General features: G+C 29.5%; 3 pseudogenes; all 3 read right to left on the bottom strand.

The window, feature by feature from the left end:
* Positions 1-6,121: 6,121 nt before the first annotated feature.
* Positions 6,122-8,206, bottom strand: LOC107009841 (annotated as a pseudogene).
* Positions 8,207-9,963: 1,757 nt separating this feature from the next.
* LOC107009840 lies at positions 9,964-13,630 on the bottom strand (annotated as a pseudogene).
* A 615-nt stretch (positions 13,631-14,245) lies between these two features.
* On the bottom strand, positions 14,246-16,243 carry LOC107010913 (annotated as a pseudogene).
* Between the last annotated feature and the right edge of the window lie 685 nt (positions 16,244-16,928).

Raw genomic sequence — 16,928 nt, 5'->3', positions numbered from 1 at the left:
GTCTTTTCCCTTTTATTTTTAGCCAGATTCTTAACAAAATTAAAAGGTAATTATTTTAACTGATTAATTGAATAACCCGCTAAAACTAGGAAAATATATTTTATGTTTTGGATAATGGGTCGCCCATGTGGATCGATCCCACCCAATCTGTTTTAATGTCTTATCCAATTAATTAATTAATGAGTTTATTAATTAGGATAATCCTTTAATGGACAAGACTGAACAGTTACATTGTAACTGTTCAACCTCTCTTTAAAAGACTCTTAGCGGAAGCGTTATCTGATACGTATGAGATGAAACAAGGAACGTGAAACATGATAACTGAAAAGTTAAACATGAAAAGAGATGAAAATCTGAAAAACAGAAAGTCAAAAACCAAGAGTTCAGTCTAGAAACAAAAGTATTGAGTTTCTCAGGCAGATTCATCAACACACAAAAACAGACTTCTTGTTTGTGAACAAAATATCTGTTTCCTAGTGATTCAAAGATGGACTTGAGCACCAACTTGTCAAAGAAGCAGATCGACGACTTTCGCTGTGAATTACAAGATACACATCTTGTTGTTGATTCCTCTTAAAAATCCTACAATGGTATTAGAGCCATTGTTTTTAATATCATTATACGTTAATTTCTAAGCTATTCACTTTGTTTGTTTATAAGAAAATAAATTGAGTATATTTCTTTTAAAAATCAGTGAATAGAAAGAAGAAGAAAAATTTGAATAAAGTTAAATTCTTATTTCACGTTTTTTTATTGTGAATTAATAATATGGAAAATAGGATTCAAAATCCTAATAATTGTATATCATGAAAGAGATAGGATTACTTGTCCTACTATGAAAATAACTCTGCAAAATTTTTTTTTAATGAAAAAAAATTGCTTCTATTTAATAGCGATTAGAAATTGTTTGAAAGATATTTTTGATCGAAACTTATTTGATCAAAATCTGGTTGTGTATATCTTTCCAAAAAAAATATCATAATAGAAAAAATGAAATTAAAACGAGTTAGATATGAATTGTTGAAAAATTGGTTGTTTATTTGACAGTTTTCCGAAAAGAACTTAATCTGTCTGGAGCAATCTGAAAATTTGTTTTGCAGTTTTTGGATGTAGACTTAATTTTTTTAAGATCTGCTCATTCTAAGCTTTCCGAAAATATATTATAATAGAGAAATTGCCTTAAAACGAATACGATATGAATTTTTTAAGTTGGGCTAAAAAAGAATTTTTAAAAAAATATAATTATATTTTTTTGGATTGAGACAAGAGTCCTATTCAAAAACAATTTATGTGTCCTCTTTAGGATCTTATTGGTTTTTTGTATTCATTTAGTCCTAATGTTCCTCAAACAGTTGCTTGCCTTTTATGAAAAATTTGTGACATGTATTGTCACATTAAATGGATTTACCATATTTCTTTTTGTTCCAATTTCAGATGTGGCTGAAAAGGAACATGCTCAAATTACTCCAAGTGGGAGTTCTCAAAGTAGAGAAAAAGGACAAGGTCGAAAAGCAACCCGCCGTAAGATGTGTTTCAGATGGCGAGAAATCGTACATATTGGTGTCCCAAAAGAGACACAAAGCATGTTAAGGAATGAAAGGACCATTCGAACAAAAAGGAAAAAAGAGCTAAGAGAGTTTGAGCCTTTGAGCATTCAAAGAAAAAGAGAAAAAGATCTATGAGAGTTTAAATCTGTTAAGATGAATCCCCATGGTTGTTTAATAGGATTCTTCCAGATGTTTATCAAAAAATTTGAAAAACTTAATGAAAGTGAAATTCAAGTTTCAGAGAGAGAAGGGTATGATGTTTTGCATCATTCCTTGCCAGAATACTTGAAGAATGAACTAAATCAAGTTAGAATTGAAATTGGGGATAATGAAGAATTATGGAAATACTATGTAAAAATAGTAGTTAAGTGGGTAAAACTTCACCGACAGTGTATTCACATACTCCCTTTTTTTTATCAGAATAGTTTTTTATTATCGTAATTTTTTTATTAAACTTTGAAGTGAACATATTTAATTATGGTTTAATTTGAATATTTAGAGTTTTAATTCTCTTTTATTTTAAATGATTGAATGATTATTCTATTGCCTTATAATATGGTGTTTAATAGTTAGACATGCAAATATGTGTGATTATAGTCTAAAATAAATTAGTGTACACATTAAGAAGTTAATTTCAAATATTGGTTAAATATTTAATTCGTAAATGATGAATGGATGTTTAAGTGTCTTTTCGATTTTACATTTAAATATGAAAGCTTTATGAGAATCGATTTGCTTGAATGTGTATGTCACATGCATACTCATTAAAACTCTTGTCAAATTATATGTCATTAATAGACATGGTATGCTAGAATAGGTCACATAGGGCAAGATTGAATGAAATAGTTGGCAAAAGAAGGACATTTAGGTTCTTTGATCAAAATTGAAATCCCAACCTATGATAATTGTCTTGCTGGAAAGATTACGCGTAAACCATTTGAAAGGCTAAGAGAGTTGAATTTCCACTTGAATTAATATTTGTGGTCCAATGAATATAAAGACAAAGTCTGGTGCTTCATACTTCATTAAATCACTTGAGTGCTTTAAAAGATATATAAATGATGTTGAACTTCTGTTTGAAATGTTTAATAGAGAAGATCAGATAATATTGTCACACATATTTGTTAATTAAATTGATCAAGAAATGATTCCTGGACCAAGGGGGAGTTATGAATCCCTACCTCTACACCAAATATTGAATTAGAAGATCATATAATGTTGTCAAACATACTTGATAATTCAATGGATCAAAAAATGATTCCGGTCCAACTGGAAGTTATGAATCCTAAAATCCTATCGAGGAATCTGAAGAAGTATAAGAAAAAGGTGTACATAAACGATCTTATGAGATTGAGGATTATATTTTCTTTCTATCTCCCACAGAATTAGATGAACCTAATTCGGTGGAGGCTTTATCAAACCCTAAAAGGGATGAATGGTTAAAAGCGATGAAAAACTAACAAAGTCTTGAATCTAGTTGACCTTCCTAAGTAACGTTAAGCTATTAGGATCAAATGAATTCTTAAAGTTAGACGTAAATCAATAAGTCAATAGAAAAACAAGTCTCAACTTCCTTATTCTAGTATTGTCAGGAGTTTGACGTATGATATGATGTGTTCTCGCCCAGACATTAACTATGTCACGAGTCTAGTTAGCAGATATCAATCCTATATTAGAAAAGATCACTGGAAAGTAGTAAAGAGAATATTCTGATATAAGAAGAGAACTACAGATCATATATTGTGTTAAGGTGGATCTAATTTATTCATAAAAGGTTATATAGATATTGATTGGACTGATGACCAGGATGATAGAAAATCAACATCCGTTTTTTTTTTCTTTCTTACTAAATAGTGGTACTATTTCATGGAAAAATAAGAAGCAAACTTGTACAGCTCTTTCAACTATGGAATTTGAATTTGTGGCATGTGTGTGTGCATTACAAAAAGCTATTTTATCATGGAGATTCTTTGAACATTTGAATATTACAAAGAATTTGGAGGGTCCAATAATTCTACACTATGATATTCAAGCCACTATCGTGTACGTAAAGGATCCTAAGTATCACAGAAGAATAAATCTCATATCAAGTATAAATTTATGAGAGATATAGTGGCAAGATGAGAAATAACTTAACAAAATATTCATACACGTAAAAAATTTTTATGGTCATCTCTAGAGACTTGTTTGAAAAACATTTTAAGGCTCTAGATTTACATAGAGTATGATGATATTTCAATATTGTAAACTGACTTGATTGTCTGGTATTCTATTTTATATTGAACTACTGAATTTATGTTCTAATATAGTATGCATGTTATAATATGTAAGATATATAATGTGTCGAACAAGTCGCGAGATTGTCTCTCTCACACGAGCAATCACCTCTTACGTCGGGGAACGTGAAGAGATGTATTTCACCACCATCTGTACGATGTTGAATAATCAATAGAATGAGACACATACACCAATTTAAGGTGTAAACATCGTAGCACGTGTTTCATACCACGTGTGTGTAGTGATCAATGGGTCAATGAAAGAATATTCCCTACTTCTTCATTGTGTGAGACCTAGAAAAGTTAAATAAACTTTTCAATGAAATATCCTTTGACCATTTGTGGTTTCTTGAAGTTTCAATCAGTGTTGCTACTTTAGCATGTTACTAATAGATATGAGCGATTCAGCAATGCAGTACATGTCTAGAAAAGCAGTTGATATGGAACAGATAGATTCGAGTAGAAAGGGAAGATTATTTAATGAACAATTCAACTTGTATGCATAAGCCGGCTATTACACAATTGTAATTTTGTGTATAAAGTTAAACATGAACTCGAGTTCACCTCATTAAGAGGTTGAGGGATCGAATAAGTAACTACTGAAGTAGAGAATAACGTCTAGGGTATTGTGAGTAATAGTGATCTTTAATAGCATTGAATTCTTTCCACATGTGATTGAATTCATAAATAGGGCTTGTAAAACTTAAAGATAAGCTCTTCATGCTCACAGGTCGCACGAACTATTTGTCGTATGAATTGTGTGTCTAAATGACATAATATTGACTTGGGTCTTGCCCACCATGTGTGAAGTGGGAGATGTAAGTTTTGGGTAATGGGTCGCCCATGTGGACCGACCCGACCCAATCTGTTTTAATGTCTTATCCAATTAATTAATTAATGAGTTAATTAATTAGGATAATCCTTTAAAAGATAAGACTGAACGGTTATATTGTAACTGTTCAAGCTCTCTTTAAAAGACTCCTAGTGGGAGCATTATCTGATACATGTGACATGAAACAAGGAACGTGAAACTTAATAACTGAAAAGTTAAACGTTAAAACAGAGGAAAATCTGAAAAATAGAAGGTCAAAAACCAAGTGTTCAGTTTAGAAACAAAATTATTGAGTTTCTCAGGCAGATTCATCAACACACAGAAACAGACTTCTAGATTGTGAACAAAATCTCTATTTCCTAGTGATTCAAACATGGACTTGAGCACCAACTTGTCAAAGAAGCAGATCGACGACTTTCGCTGAGAATTACAAGATACACATATTGTTGTTGATTCCTCTTAAAAATCCTACATATATTTTTCATCAAGTATCCTGAGGATCAAGTAAAGTATAAGAATCTCGAGCAAATATTTTTACATATTGAACTGGCGACATCCAAATGGGGACAATGGACCACGAAACTCTATCTGGACAAAAAGGAAAAGATCAGATGAAACCCAGGAAGGCTTCTTCTTCTCAATGGTTGGAAAATATACAAAAAAAGTTGGACCAAAATAAAGCACAACAACAAGCATGCACCTAAGGCTAAGTGGTCAAAATGAAGATAAGAGGTTTGGGAGGAAACTAAATTAATCATTTGGTTCTGGATTAAGTAGGTTGTGGATATCTAGTTAAATCATCTGCAACAACTGTTACATTCTTGCTAGGACATTGAGAGTATTTCTTATGAGCTAGGTAACGTACCCGTCGTCATCTTCTTGTTTTTGTACTTCTTTGTTTGGATATTTTGTATGGATTGACCTACCAATTACCTTAGCAAGATGAAATGTTAACTTCTCATTGTACATTTAGTTTTATTTATCTTCTGAGAATCTAGAAATTGAAGGAAATACATATTCTAAAAAAGCTAATTCTCTCTCTCTCTATGTCCCTCTCGATCTACTTTACTATGAATAACAGATAAAAATAGAAGATTCCATTCATTACGTCAATAAGTGTCACAAATAGAAGTTACCATATTTGATGTGTAGAGTTATTCAATATTTCTATTGGTAAGAGATAGCAAGTGTTCGATATAATAATTGAAATGTATTTTATCAAAAACCCACACCATTATTAATAAATAAATAAACCGACAAAGTAATACAATCAATAAAAAAGTTTCATAAAATTTCTATGAAAGTAGAAACGTGATTCCAATAAAAAATATATTAAAAGAAATAAGGTTTTTAAGTTCAAGATGAACATTAAAAGTAAAGTCCGGTGCAGAAAGCATCTCGCATTCACACAAGGTTAAGAAAATTTATTTAACAACATAGTCTGATATAATAATAATAATAAAAATCTAAATTTTGTCTCCTCTAAGATATTTAATATCATCTGCAACCCGCGTTTTAGAAAAACCAGCTCAGTAGAGCCCATTCTGTCCTTTCCAATTTATCAATGTGTCATATTCATGATATATTAAGCTATAATCCTACATAGAAATGAAAAAAAAATTGCACATTATTTGAGATAATGATGGTAAATTTAATAGTAAGTGAAATTAGTAATCAGGAAAACTTATTGAGAAAAACTTATCAGCACACAATATTTATAGGCAAGTGAAAAATTGTAAGACTCAAATTTAAAATTTAAAAAAAAAGAACATAGTGATAAATTCAAAATGTACCTCTAGTTATTTAGTCGAAATTTTCTTGTATCCAGAAGCAAAGACGATTGCCTCAAATTGATGTTCATCTTCATTGTCAAACACTATTGTATGTTCTTTTATGTCTGATATTCCAGGAAGTACCTAATTAACAATTCACTAAAAGTTATTTTGCAAAAAAGTAACTTATTATTTCTTTTTTTTTTTATAATAGATTATTAATGCATATTAAATGAACTATTTATACAAATTTACTGTATTGGCAAAAATTACTAAATTCTAGCGATTTCATAACTATAACAGTTCAATTGTTGCCAATGATAATGAACATGTATTTTTACTCTTCTTCATTAAGTACTACAACTAGGTTCTTGGAAGAAATCTAATTTGACTTTTTGATGTGCACCAAACCATACATCGTATGTTGTACATTTACAATAAGACCAAACCCCTCAGAAAAATGAAAGCCATCTATTTTTCACATAATACTTTTAATAATAGAATGAAATAAAATAAACATAGTATCATACCTTTATTTGTCCAAGTTTAATTTAGTCAATAGAACCAACATCAATTACTAGGAATCTACCTTTTGATATTTTAACCGAAAATGGGCCATCTTCTAGTGGTGGTATTCCTAATTTTGTTAAATTTCTGAACTTAAATTTTGCGTACTTTACAGTTACAGTATCAATCAATATATTGGTAAACATTTTAGCAACAACATTTCAATGTACACCATGTCCCTTATTAGAAGATGAATCTGCAAAGCATTCGGACAAAATATATTAAAACTTATAGAATTAACAATCATATTTATCAAAAATTATAATAACTATTTGTGCATGTGATAAACTTGCATCATTTAACTATATAAAAGTTATAGCACTTTCTGAGAACATCATGAACTACAATGTACATATTTATGATTGGGTGGTCAATAAAGTAGAATGAAAATTATGAGAAATTAATGATGATCAAGAAACTCATACCAAATCTCCTAATGAATCGAGTTACAACATTACAAATGCTAGTAAAAGTAACTTATAGCATGTAAAATAGTTGATGTACAACTAAACTGATCGAACACAATCATTTTTTATAACAAACACAAACCTACTAACATTCAAACAAATAACGATAAAAGTAAAGATAAAGCATAAAAAGATAGAGAGACTTACTGGAGTTCTTTCAATAACTGAGGAATAACTTTCATAATTTGAAAGATCAAAAGTTATTTTCATCCCAGAATTACCTGATCCAATGATCAACACCTTTTTATATTAATATTTTTCACTAGATTTATTATCACTTGAATGGTATATTCATACCATTTTTGCAACATAACCTTCGTTTTTTTCTCCAGTAGCCAAAATAAGAAAATCGTTAGCATATAATTCAATATCTCCGATTGTAAAATTTGTTTATTTGACATACCATTTCTTTTCCCCAATATTGTAAAATACCGATTCAGCACATTTTGAATTTTGGCTTGATGTTGAAACGCTCAACATGTTCATCTAAGTATTGAATAAATTCTTTTTTAGGCATATACTTAGGTGATGAAGTCTTATGTGACATATATGTCCATGAAAAAATGTCCTTTGATAGATGCAAATAAAGTTAAGTCTTTTCCTTCCACAAATAACCACAACAATCTTAATTTTCTAAAACAACATTGTTTATGCCCAAATTGTTTAGGCAGTCTGGAACAGCTATACCAGATGGTCCAGCTCCAACCACAACAATGTCAATTTCTTTCTTTCTGAAATTAGCCATCGCAAAATTATTGGGAAATTAAAGAGAATTTTTTTTTTGAGAATGTTTAGAAGAAAAGTGCAAAAAGATTTAAAGAAAGAAATTTACAGGATGATGTATGTTTATATGGTCTTCAAACAGGATAAAGATAATACTTATTATTTTTTATCCTTTTTTAAAGTTTAATAGAAAACAATAGTTGAAAGTAAATGTAGAATTTTTATAATTGCAACAAAATCTGAGTTTTTTCTGAACTCTTTGGTAGATGTAAAACATTTACTTGCAAGTTATCTGTAGCTTAAGCTAAGACGTGTCATATGTATTTTCCTATAAATAAATTTTACATTTTTAGAAAGAGTTAAATTACAAAAAGATAATTGAATTAGACTCAAGTTTATTGACTCGCTAAATTCAAAGTATATTTTTCTTGTGTTTTTATCTGTGTCTTAGATTTTCAGATAGACACTCAACTAATTAAATTTTATTAATTAATTTATGTCAGCAAATTAGTTTCTTTGTTAAAAAAAAGAATTAAGAAGAAAGATGATTTTCTGATATATTAAATAAGAAAAAAAGCTTAAATATGGCATCAAACTTTGAGAAAAGGCTCATCTATGCCATTCATTTGAGCTAGTTTCAAAACGAAAATGACATATTTGAGCCAAACTTTTAACTGATATCACAGATGAACATTTTCTCAATGTTTGATAACATAATTTTTTATTTTCCTTTTTTATTTTAAGCTAGATTTATAAATAATAAAAAGGTTATTATTTTAACCAAATAATTGAAGAACCCCGCTAAAAATGGGAAAATATATCTTTCATCAAGTATCTTGAGGCTCAAGTCAAGTATAAAAATCTCGAGCAAACATTTACATATTGAAACCGGCAACAACCAAATCTGGACACTGCACCACTAGACTCTATCTAGAAAAAAGGAAAAGATCATATGAAACCCGCGGAGGCTTCTTCTTCTCAATGGTTGGGAATATACACACAAAAGTTGGCCGAAAAGAAACCACAACAAGAATGCACCTAAGGCTAAGTGGTCGGAAATGAAGATGAGAGGTTGGGAGGAAACTAAATTAACCATTTGGTTCTGGATTAAGCAGGTTATGTGTTTCTAGTTAAATCATCTGCAACAACTTTTACATTCTTTATAGGATGTTGGGAGTATCTCTTATGAGCTAGGTAACATACTCGTCGTCATCCTCTTGTTTTTGTACTTGTTTGTTAGGACATTTTTTTTATATATCGACCTATCAATCACCTTAGAAAGATGTACATTTAAATTTATTTACTTTACGAAAATCAAGAAATTGAAGGAAAAGTAGATTCTCACAAATCATATTTTCTCTCTCTATGTTTCTCTCAATTTACTTTACTTTGAATAACAGAAGAATAGAAGATTTCATTCATGCTGTATATAAATGTCTTAAACAACCCCATTTGATGTGTAGAGTTATTCAATATTTTTTTTGGTAAGAGATAGAAACTGTTTGATAGAATAGTTTGAAATGTGTGTGATCTACACCCCACACAATTATTATAAACATAAAAAATTCGACAATGAAAGAAAATCAATAGAAAATTTTCACCAAATTTCTATGAGAGTAGAAACTTGATTCCAATAAAAAAAAACATACTAAAAGAGACAGGGTATTTAAGTTCTAGCTTAACATAACAAGTCAAGTCCGGTGCAAAAAGCATCTTGCATTCACACATGGTTTAGAAAATTTATTTAACAACATAGTGTAAAATGATAATAATAAAAATCTAATTTTTTTCTCCTCTAAGACTCTTGATATCATCGGCAATGGCTATAGTATCCATTAAATTACCAGCAATCCCTCTTTCAGAAAATCCAGCGCGGTAGAACCCATTCTCTCCTTTCCAATTTATAAATGTGACATCTTCAAGGAATATTGAGCTATAATCCTATATACAAAAGAAAAAAAATGTACATTATCTGAGATAATGATGGTAAAATTAATAGTAAGTGAAACTAGTAATCACGAAAATTTATCGAGAAAAACTTATTCGCAAACAGTATTTACTGAAAAGTGAAAAATTTAAAGACTCAAATTTAGAATTTACAAAAAAGAACATAGTGATAACTTGCAAAACATACCTTTAGCCATTTGGTAGCAATATTCTTGGATCCAGTAGCAAAAATGATTGCATCAAATTGATGTTAATCTTCATTGTCAAACACTAGTGTATGTTCGTTTATGTCCGATATTTCAGGAAGTACCTAATTAACAATTCACCAAAAGTTATTTCGCAAAAAAAAATATTATTATTTCATTTTTGATAATAGATTATTAATGCATATTAAATGAACTATTTACACAAATTTACTATATTGGCAAAAATTACTAAATTCTAGCGATTTCATAACTATAACATTTCAACTGTTGCCCATGATGATGAACATGTATTTTTACTCTTCTTCATTAATTAGTACTACTAGGTTCTTGAAAGTAATCAAATTTGAACTCATGATGTGCGCCTACCATACATCATATGTTGTACTTTTACAATAAGACTAAAACCTTTGGAGGAATTAATGCCGTCTGTTTTTCACATAATATTTTTTTAAATAGAATGAAATAAAATAAAGATAGTATCATACCTTAATATGTCCAAGTTTAATCTTGTCAATAGCACCAACTTCAGTTATTGGGGATCTAACTTTTGATACTTTAATAGAAAATGGGCCTTCTTCTTGTTGTGGTATTCCTAATTTTGTTAAATTTCGAACTTAAATTTGCGTACTTTGAAATTATAGTAATCAACAAAATATATTGGTAAATATTTTAGCAACAACATTGCAGTGTACACAATGTCCCTTGATAGAACATGAATCTGCAAAAAACTTTAGGACAAAATATATTAAAACTTTTAGAATTAACAATCATATTTATCAAAAAAAATAATAGCTAATTGTGCATGTGAAAAAATGTCATCATCTAACTATAGAAAAGTTATAACACTTTGGGATAACATCATGAACTCTAATGTACATATTTATGATTGGGTGGTCAACAAAGTAGAATAAAAATCATGAGAAACTATGTCCATACTCCGACCCTTTCACATAAGGGTATGACCAGTTTCTGATGATCAAGAAACCCATACCCAATCTCTGGATGAATCGAGTTACAACATTGCAAATGCTAGTAATAAGTAACTTGTAGCATGTAAAATAGTTCATGTCTAATTAAACTGATCGAACACAATCATTTCTTTTTATAACAAACACAAACCAATTCACATGCAAACAAATGACGACAAAAGTAATTGTAAAGCATAAAAAGTTAGAGAGACTTACTGACTTATTACAACAGTTGATGTGTGACTTTCATAATTTGAAAGATCAAAAGTTATTTCCATCCCAGAACTAACGTATCCAACGACAACCACTTTTTTATCTTTATATTTTCACCAGATCTATAATCACTTGAATGTAACATTTCGCATCTGAAATTTTCTATTCCGGCTATTTTTGGGTTTTAACCTTCATTATTTTCTCCAGTAGCAAAAATCAAGAAATCACTAGCATATAATTCAATATCTCTCTGCTTGTCAAATTTCTTGATTTGACATACCATTTCTTTCCCCCGCTGTTGTAAAATGTTGATTCAACACAAGTTTTGAATTTTTTGCTTGATGTTGAAATGCTCAACATACTCATCTAAATGTTGAATAAATTCTTTTTTCGGCATATACTTAGGTGATTAAGTTTTATGTGGAATATATGGCAATGAGCAGAAGTGCTTTGATATAAGTTTTTTCCTTCCACAAATAAAGCACAATAATCTTGTTTTTCTAAAACAACATTGTTTATGCCTAAATTATTTAAGCAAGCTGCAACAGCTATACCGGATGGTCCAGCTCCAACCACAACAATGTCATTTCTTTCTTTTGGAAATTAGTCATCGCAAATTTTTTGGGAAATTAAAGAGAAGTTCTTTTCTGAGAATGTTTGAAAGAAAATCGCAACAAGATTTCAAGAAAGAAATTTAGACGATGATGTTTGTATATATGGTCTTCAAATATGATAAAGATGATACTTATTATTTTTTATCCTTTTTAAAAGTGTAATCGAAAACAATAGTTAACAAGTAAATGTATAATTTTTATTTTTGCAACAAAATCTGAGTTTTTTTCTCAACTCTTTCGTAAATGTGGAAACATTTAATTGAAAGTTATCTTTAGCTTTAGCTAAAACGTGTCATATGCATTTGTCTTTAAATGAATTTTACATTTATAGAAGGATTTAATTTTTGAATTTGACTAAAGTTTATTGACTAGCTAAATTCAAAATATATTAGTTTTTATGTTTTTATCTATGCTTTAGATTTTCATAAACACTCAACCGATTAAAGTTTATGGAAAATGCACAAGTACCCCCTCAACCTATGGCCGAAATCCCAGAGATACATTTATACTTTACTAAGATCCTATTACCCCTTCGAACTTATTTTAAAAATATTTTTCTACCCCTTTTCGGCCTACGTGGCACTATCATTGAAAAATTCTCAACACGCGCTAGGCCCAAAAGATAGTGTCACGTAAGCTGAAAAGGGGTAGAAAATGATTTATCAAATAAGCTCAGGGGGTAATAGGACCTTATTATAGTATAAGTGTGTCTCTGAGATTTCAAACGTAGTTCAGGGCAGTACTTAAATCATTTTCCCTAAATTTTATTAATTAAGTTATATCAGCAAATTATTTTCTTTGTTAAAAAAGTAGAACTAAGAAGAAAGATGATTTTCTGATATATTAAATAGGAAAAAATCTTTAAAATGCCATCAAATTTTTAGAATAGGCTCATCTATGCCATTCATTTGAGTTATTTTTCAAACGGAAATGAGGTATATGAGTCATACTTTTAATGGATAACACAGATGAACATTTTCTCAAAGTTTGATAACATATTTGAGTATTTTCCCTTTTTATTTTAAGCCAGATTTATAAGAAATAAAAAGGTTATTATTTTTCCTATTAATTGGAGAACCCTGCTAAAATGGCAAATATATTTTTCATCGGTATCTTTAGGATCAAGTCACGTATAAGAATGTCGAGCAAAAATATATACATATTGAACTGGGGACATCCAAATGGGGACAATGGACCACCACACTCTATCTGGAAAAAAAAAGGAAAAGTTCAAATGGAACTTGGGGAGGCTTTTTCTACTCAATGGTTGGAAAAATATGCATACAAACTTGGCCCAAGGAAAACACTACAATAAGCATGCACCTAAGGCTAAGTGGTCGAAAATAAAAATAAGAGGTCTTAGAGGAATCTAAATTAACTATTTGGTTCTAGATTAAGTAGGTTGTGCGTATCTAGTTGAATCATCTGCAACAACTTTTACATTCTTTCTAGGACGTTGGAGTATTTCTTATGAGCTAGGTAACATACCCGTCGTCATTCTCTTGCTTTTGTACTTGTTTGTTAGGACATGTTGTATAGCTCAACCTAGCAATTAGCTTAGAAAGATGGAATGTTAACTGCTCAATGTACATTTAATTTTATTTACCTTATGAAAATCAGAAATTGATGGAAAAAACAAATTCTCTCTCTCAATATATATATGACTCTCTTGATCTACATTTTTATGAATAAAAGAGGTATTAGAAGATTTCGTTCATGTTGTCAGTAAATGTCTCAAAAAAAAGTTACCCATTAGATGCGTAGAGTTATTTGATATTTTTGTTTGTAAGAGATAGCAAGTGTTCGATATAATAGTTGAAATGTGTGTGATCTAAACCCCACACCATTATTATAAAATAAAAAAAATGAAAAAGAAAGACAATCAATAGAAAAGTTTCATCAAATTTCCATGACAGTAGAAACTTGATTCCAGTAAAAAACATATTAAAAGAAACAAGGTTTTTAAGTTCTAGTTGAACATAACAAGTAAAGTCCGATGCAGAAAGCATGACGCATTCACGCAAGGTTTAGAAAATTTATTTAACAATATATGTGATATAATAATAATAATAATAATAAAAATAATAATAATAATAAAAATAAAAATAAAAATCTAAATTTTGTCTCCTCTAAGTCTCTTAATATCATCGGCAATAGCTGTAGCATCCATTGAAATACCAGCAATCCATGTTTTAGAAAATCCAGCACAGTAGAGCCCATTCTCTCCTTTCGAATTTATCAATGTGACATCTTCAAGGAATAATGAGCTATAATCATACATACAATAGAAAAAAGTTATACATTAAGACACAAATTTATAATTAAAAACAAAAGAACATAGTGATAATTTGCAAAACGTACCCTTAGCCATTTGGTAGCAATATTCTTGTATCCACTAGCAGAAATGATGGCATCAAATTAGGTTTCAATCTCCATTGTCAAACACTACTGTATTCTCCTTTATGTATGAAATTCTAGGAAGTACCTAATTAACAATTCACCATAAGTTATTTCACGAAAAAAACGTAGCATCAGTTCCGCTTGTTATAATAGATTATTAATGAATACTCGATGAACAATTTACACAAATTTACTGTATCGACCAAAATTACTAAATTCTATCTATTTCGTCACAACAGTTAAATTTTTTCCCGTGATGATGCACATGTATTTTTACTCTCCTTCATTAAGTATACATCACATGTTCTACTTTTACAATAATACCAAAACCCTCGGAGACACTAAAGTCATCTGTTTTGAATATAAATATTTTTCAAAATAGAATGAAATAAAATATAGATAGTATCATACCTTAATCTGTACAAGTTTAATCTTGTCAATAGCACCAACATCAATTATTGGGATCTACCTTTTGTTATATAACGAAAAATGGGCCTTCTTCTGGTTGTCGTGTTCTTAATTCTATTAAATTTTCAAACATAATTTTTTTGTACTTTGCAACTACAGTATCAACCAAAGATATTGGTAATATTTTAGCAACAACAATGCATTGTACACCATCTCCTTTGTTAGAACATGAATATGCAAAAACATTAGGACAAAATATATTAAAAATTTTAGAATTAACAATCATATTTTTCCAAAAAAAATAATTGTGCATGTAAAAAACTTGCATCATCTAACTATAGAAAAGTCATAGAACTTTGGGAGAACATCCTGAACTATAATGTTCATATTTATGACTGAGTGGTCAATAATGTAGAATAAAAATCATGAGGAATCATGTCCATATTATGACCCTATCACATAAGGGTATGACTTGTTGATGATGGTCAAGAAACCCATATCCAATCTTTTGATGAATCGAGTTACAACATTACAAATGCTAATAAAAAGTAACGTGTACCATGTAAAATAGTTTATGTACAACTAAAATAATCAAACACAACCATTTCTTTTTATAACAAACAGAAACCTATTCACATGCAAACAAATCACGATAAAAGTAAAGATAAACCATAAAAAGATAGAGAGACTTACTGGACTTCTTACAACAATTGATGTGTGACTCTCATAATTTGAAAGATCAAAAGTTATTTCCATCCCAAATTACCCGATCAAATGACCAATACCTTTTTATTATATTCTTCACCAGATCTATATATTATTTCGCCTCTGAAATTTTCTATTCCTACCATTTATGGAATATGACCTTTGTTATTTTCTCAAGTAGCCAAAATCAAAAAGTCACTAGCATATACTTCAATATCTCTGGTTGTCAAATTTGTTGATTTGACATTCCATTTATTTTTACCACTGTTGTAAAATGCATATTCAACACAAGTTTTGAATTTTCGCTTGATGTTGAAATGCTCAACATACTCATCTATGTATTGAATAAATTCTTTTTTTGGCATATACTTAGGTGATGAAGTTTTATGTGGCATATGTGGCGATGAACAAAAGTCCTTTGATAGATGCAAAAGAAAGTTTTATCATAAGTCTTCTCCTTCGACAAATAAGCACAACAATCTTGTATTTCTAAAAGAACATTGTTTATGTCCAAATTATTTAAGCAGGCTGCAGCTATACTGGATGGTCCAACTCCAACCACAACAGTGTAAATTTCTTTCTCTGTGAAATTAGCCATCGCAAAATTTTCAGGAAATAAACAAGAAGTTCTTTTTGACAAGAATGAAAAAAAATTGCAAGAAGATTTCAAGAAAGGAATTTAGACGATGATATATGTGTATATGGTCTTCAAACAGGATAAAAATGATACTTTTTATTATTTATCCCTTTATAAAGTGTAATAGAAAACAATAGTTACAAGAAAATGTAGAATTTTTATTATTGCAACAAAATCTTAGTTTTTTCTCAACTCTTTGGTAGATGACATTCGATTGAAAGTTATCTTTAGCTTAACGTAAACGTGTCATATGCATTTTTCTATAAATGAATTTTACATTTTTAGAAAGAGTTAAATTACAAAAATTTAATTCATTTTGACTGAAGTTTATTGACTAGCTTATTCACAGTATATTTTTCTTTGTCTTTTTATATGTGTCTTAGATTTTCAGATAAACAGTTAAATTTTATTAATTAATTTATATCAACAAATTATTTTCTGAGTTAAAAAAATTTAGAATTAAGAATAAAGATGACTTTCTGATATATTAAATAGGAAAAAAAATAATTATGCCATCAAATTTTGAGAAAAAGCTCATCTATGCCATTCATTTGAGTTGTTTATCAAACAAAAATGATATATATGAGCCAAACATTTAGCGGATAACACAGATGAGCATTTTCTAAAAGTTTGTTAGAATATTTGA

The sequence above is a fragment of the Solanum pennellii genome, chromosome 2 (assembly GCF_001406875.1).
Source record: "Solanum pennellii chromosome 2, SPENNV200".
NCBI lineage: Eukaryota > Viridiplantae > Streptophyta > Magnoliopsida > Solanales > Solanaceae > Solanum > Solanum pennellii.
This window is presented reverse-complemented; position numbering and strand designations above follow the sequence as displayed.